The sequence below is a fragment of the Sabethes cyaneus genome, chromosome 1 (genome assembly GCF_943734655.1).
Source record: "Sabethes cyaneus chromosome 1, idSabCyanKW18_F2, whole genome shotgun sequence".
NCBI lineage: Eukaryota > Metazoa > Arthropoda > Insecta > Diptera > Culicidae > Sabethes > Sabethes cyaneus.
The window spans coordinates 110,081,272-110,087,271 of NC_071353.1; positions in this window are offsets into that span (position 1 = coordinate 110,081,272).

Genomic DNA, 6,000 nt, shown 5'->3' on the forward strand with positions numbered 1-6,000 from the left:
TCCGGGGGTACAACTTGCAGATTCATCGTCTGTTTGAGGACTTTAAGGCAGCGTACGATTTAATCAAGCGAAATGAGGCGGGGTAGATAATGCTAGAACATGGTTTTCTGACGAAAGTTGCACACTTGAAAAGGAACGGGACTATCATCACGAAATCTCACGCGCTTCTTGGTTTTGCGGATGACATTGATGTCATCTGAATTCAAATGGAATAGGCCTATTAAATGGGTAGCAGCGAGATTGGGACTTATCATTAACACCAACAAAACAAAGCCTACATGGTTGCTAGCAGGAAACGTGGGAATCACTTGGTGTCCAAATGAAATCCGATCCTGTGACAACTGGATTGAAAATAATTGGCAATTTTTATTGATACTAATCTGAGCCTGTGACGTGAAGTAGACTGGGTTAAATATGATAAAGACGTAATCCTAGTTACCTATTTGTTCCGGCGAAACATAAATTCTCACGGAAAAAATTTAAAATCACTACTCTACCATGCGGCTTCTGAATTAAATTACGAATTAGCACCGCTACTGGAACGGATTATCCGTATATATGACCTAGAACCACTCGCAGGCATATTTACGCGGCTCGTTTGTTATGTCATCCCACGTAGTGAAGTCGAGGGCCACTCTGCTGTATACAGGACGAAGAAACTCGTAACCATACGTAGAGTAACGTATAGATTCATGCCGAGTGTGAAAATACAATAAAATAAACTAAAACCAAAACTGACATTTCTTGGTTTTTATTACCTTTCGTGTGTCTGCCACCGTAAAATGTCTCATCCGGTGACTGGCGGGAGTTATTGCGTGCGAAATGACGGTGCTCCAATCTTGAGATGTAATTGTCGTTGTTGTTTTTTTATTCGTACTTTTATGCTGAAAAAATCATAATATTCGTGATTCATGACATCGTCACCCTATCACAGCGTGTGTACACCGAACATATCGCCTGTTTACCGGCAAACTGTCGGTGGATTTCAACTCAAGTAGCATTTTTTTTATTTTGCTACTCTCAACTGGGGGTCACCGGATTGTCATCACGTAGGGGTTAATTATCATTAACTCTCATCATGTGGTACCCTTATGGGCGTGCGTAGTGTGTTCCGATCTGATTGACTGTCGCCACTAAATGGACACCAAATTAATCGGTACTTTGCTCGGATTCCTGCGGTAGTAAATCAAGGCGACAATCAGTCGATTAAGGTAATTGCTCAAAATATCTCATTGAACCATAATTGGAACCAATTTGCTCGACTTGCCCGCTAGCTGGCCGCATAGTAAGTGATTTAGATTATACGGTTCCTCTCGGAGCGGTGCATTGTGCAAAGTTGTCAAACTGACTGGCGATCTTCTCGCGGCGCGAAAACCTGTTCACCCTCGGTAGCCACGTGTGTGTCGTTGCGTATGTTGCCGTCACACCGTCTTCACCGCTGTCAATGAAGAGATTAACGATGACGTTTAACCAAGGAAGACGCCGGCTGCCTCAGAGCGATAGTGGAGAGCACCGAAGAAATGATGACTTCGCGGGTCTCAATGCAACCTTTGTTGGCCTTCCCGTATGGTAATCGATCCTAAAGGTTAGCAGATCAATTGATCTACAATTATGAAACCGAATGCCCCTGCCTGGTTGGTGGTTGATGTCGCTAGCTGCCTGGATCCACCGGTTTCGGTTTGGGGTAGGTCATTTTTGTATACGCGGAGCGAAGATTTGGTCCGGCAGAGTTGGCGGAGCGCAGCGAATCCTCGACATTAACACTGGCGTTAAATAATGTAATGACGACAGTTACCTTTATTTTGCCACGAATGTGCTCTGTGGGTTCCGGTGGTCGGTAAAAGTGGACAGCGGATGGCGCGGTCTGCGTGGTCAGCAAGAAACGGACATCTTTGCTGCCAACCAGAGCCATAAATAATTCTTGCTGCGGCATATCGGCTGGGGTCTTCCCCTGTTGTTACTTCATTGTGGGAGATACTGACTTTAGGGCATGCACAGATACACGCTCCCAAACGTGCGTGCGGTGCGGTCAATGGGCAAGGAGTGCATGTTGCGAGTGTTAAGTGCATGTGTAGCCCTCCTACTGATTTCAGGCGGTCCGCGCGCAGGAAGCCGACGACCCAGACGCTGTGGCATATCTGCAAATCTACTTACATGGCGAAAAAGTAGTGCATAAATTTAGTGGACGTTCGTAATAGTCTTATCGCTGAAGTCTACGAAACCCTATGGATAGCTCGCTTTATTTGGGTTCGAAAAAGGACATCGAAAGACATTGTTTACAAACGTGTGTATAAATGAAACTGCATATTAATGTTTCCAAATGTAAAATGTATTTAAAGTTGACAGAAATCTATAGGACAAGAGCTATAAATAATAAAACCACCGCATTGTCATGTTCTCATTAAATATGGGTGGAATTATTCCTCCCGTCAATCGGAAACAAACGTGAAGAAATCCCAGTTCAAAACCTTCTTATATTGAGAAGACCGAGAACCGTTTATGATAAACCGTGAGAATGACTGAGTTAACAACAAACTGTTTGAGTGGCATTTTATTGCGCAATCAGTCCATCAATCAGCTGATCCTACTCCGGTTGTCAAAAAATGCCGCCTCGGAAATGGCTTGAATTCTTGGTTGACTGAGTAACTTGATGGGAACATTACCGCCGTTTACTCACAAATTCTTTGATAAAAATGCACTGCGCAAAGCGCGCGCCTGAAGAAGGTGTGAAAGTCGATTGAATAAACCGTTACCGAACGAACTCAATATGCCGGCGCAAGACGTTTAAGTCGGTCACAGTGAAATACATAAAAACAATTTTTTGACAATTTTGCTCGCGTTTTCTCTAATCGAACCAAATTAGCATACGCTTATTGGCGCGTGATGGGTGTGTTTCCATTTCGCGGTTCTCTCGTGGCAGCGGCAATAATTAGCATTTTTGCAGGTGACAAAACTCGTACGCGCACAAACGCGCGAGTACGCGAAAATGAATCATAGCGCGCGATTATCGCAGGGGCAACCGACAAAAAGCGTAACGGTCGGTGATTTATGAGCCGCTAATGTGCGCAATCAGCATATGTGATTAGATTAATGGACCGAAATGGAGTTGCCATTCAATCGCGGGTCGAGTTTATTCGAGACATTTTTGCATAGTTTTTGATAAGAGAAACACGAATTTCGTCTAACAGAATGTCTTCCTATTAAATATTGATCCATTTAGGAAGATTCAACCAAATCTTCTCGCTCTTTCCGAAGGTCTCATGTGTTTAACATTTGAAAACACTTATACGATCCACATTCGTGGCTGTCTAACATGTGTTGATTCTCACGTTCTTGTTGCTAGGTAGCTCAATTCAAATATGCCACTAAAAATAAATAATTTTTCAACTGATAACCCGATACGGATTCAGCAACTCCTTTCTTATCTTCAAGCGAAATTGTCATTCGTACCGGGATGTGAGCAATCAAGAAAAGATCGAGTAACCAACTTCGGTGGGAACTTCTGGAGCCTGAACTTCGGCGTTTTGAGTGGCAGATCGAGGTCCACGTATCAGTGCGGAAGTCTCAAGAGTGTCCCACATCAAATTGCATCACGGATAAAACGCTGTCGTAAATTACCCATTGGGTATTTTCTCTAGAAAAATGCGGTAGAAATGGATATACTATTAGTGATCAGGAACACAAGCGTGTCGTTCAAGCGGAATCCCAATGCTTCGATCAGGGATGTGACCAAAAAGTTGAATCGGTCCATGTCTTTCGTTCAAGGTGCCATGGACCGGAAGGGACTTTTTTTACGAGTAGGGAAATCTGCTGAGCACCTTAGAAGATACGGTACTATCAGACACCTCAAAAGACAATTCAGGGAGTGGAGTTTGGTATTCCGACCCTCCTAATGGGGCCTGAGGATCGGGACCCACTAAAACCCTACTCGAGTCTCCAGCCTCAATCCCCCACGGCACCAGCTTATCGGTATTACTTCAGGGAGGGGCTATTGTGCTTAACGCACCCTCTTAGATAACTACTGGACTATGGAAGTTAGACTGTTTATTCGCCGTTGATCGGCTTTCCAGCGGTTTTGTAGCTCAAGTACAATCTGGGTAGCAGCCGCATTAACCGCTTCCCAGACGTCCGAGTCACATCCGAGACACATCCTTTTGACTAAATTATCCGGAGTAGTGTCCGGTCCGCTCACTGCCATCGTGTTGCTTCTCGCGCCCGCGAAACGAGGGCATATGAAGAAAACATGTTCTGCAGTTTCCACATTCGCGCATTCGGGACATGTAGGGGACCCTGACAGAGTCTGTATTAGGTGGAAATTGACTTCTCCGTAGCGCCTGTTGACCCACCCGGGTAGTTCCGGAATAAATCGATGTGTCCACCGGCCTTTTGTGGAATTAGACCATCGAGGCCGATCTTGGGGTACTCCGTATGCCTCTAGTTCCACGTTGGTTGAAGCACTCTACGTCCTCGCTGGTGATGATGCCAATAGGCCTCATACCCGCTAAGACGCGGATTGCGTCATGTGAAACCGTGCGATACGCACTCGCCACTCTCAAGCACATGAGACGATTAGTACTTTCCAGCTTACCTAGGTAGCTTTTGGTACCTAAAGCCGATGACCACACCGGCCCGCCATACCTGAGTATGGACTGGACCACGTTGACTAATAGCCTTCGCTTGCTGCCATGCACCGCAGAGCTATTAGACATCATACGAGACAATGCCGAAATAGCTGTGGAAGGCTTCTTGCAGGCATTGAGCTTATCGTCGACCATGACTCCCAGGAGTTTTAAGAACCGCGTTGACGAAATAGTGCAGTCCCCGACGCTGATATTTGCTTGCTGTACCGACTTGCGGTTGTTCACCACGATAACCTCCGTTTTATGATGCGCTAGGTCCAGTTTCCTGAATCGCATCCAATCTTCAACAATGCTTACAGAGTGGGCAGCCATCAACTCAACCTCTCTGATAGCGGATACCTGTCCTCTTGTGCTAGATCGCCACCTCGGCTGTCTTAGTGACAGACAAGATGGCAGATTTGCCTTTTCGGAAGCCGAATTGGTTCCTTGACAGACCGTTTGTACCCTCAGTGTACTGTATGAGTCTGTTAAGGATAACCCTCTCCAGCACCTTGCCGGCAGTATCGAGACAGATCGGCCTATATGACGAGGGGACATCCGGAGGTTTTCTCGGGTTCGGTTATCCGGGTCCGGGAAGTGGCCAGCTTCCAGGCATCTACTCATTACTACCCCGAATAATTCGGGAGCCTCTAGAATAACCGCTTTAATGGCCATATTCGGGATTCCGTCTGGCCCCGGTGCCTTGCTCACCTCTAAATCCCTAAGCGATCTCAATGAGTTCCTCGTTCGTAACCGTCGCTTCCTCCCCGATCTGTAAACCGCCGTCGCTCACGTTTTTTTTTTGTATGCCAGAAGGGCATTGGGTCGCTCACGTTACTTTGGATATACGGCATGGAGGCCGACCATCTACGCTATGGTCTGAGGTACCGGAACGTCGGCCGTGGGACGACTCGGCGGCCTGAGGCCAGGGTCTTGGCTCGTAGCGCGGAAAGAGGCCCTCAATGATTCACTCCAGCACCTCTGCCGATCGCTCTGCGGGCGTCAACACGCCCTTGGTCTTTGTCATTACGACCCTGTAGGCATCACCCCACGGATTCGCATTGGCACTAGCACATAAGCTTTCAAAGCAAGCTCGCTTGCTAGCTTTTATCCCACTCTTAAGCGCTGCGCCTGTAGCAACTCGTGCTACTCGACATTCTGTCCTGCCCTCGTCCGAACGAGCTCTTTGCATAATCCTCCTTGCACGAAAGCAGGCTCCGCGGAGTTCCGCAATTTCTTCAGTCCACCAGTAAGCCGGTAACCTACCATACCTAGGTCGGCTTTTCCTAGACATGGTGACGTCACATACTCGCGACAGTACCTCAAACAAATGATGAGCGTTCGGATCGGGCATATCGCGATCACCGCACTCTCTACGGAA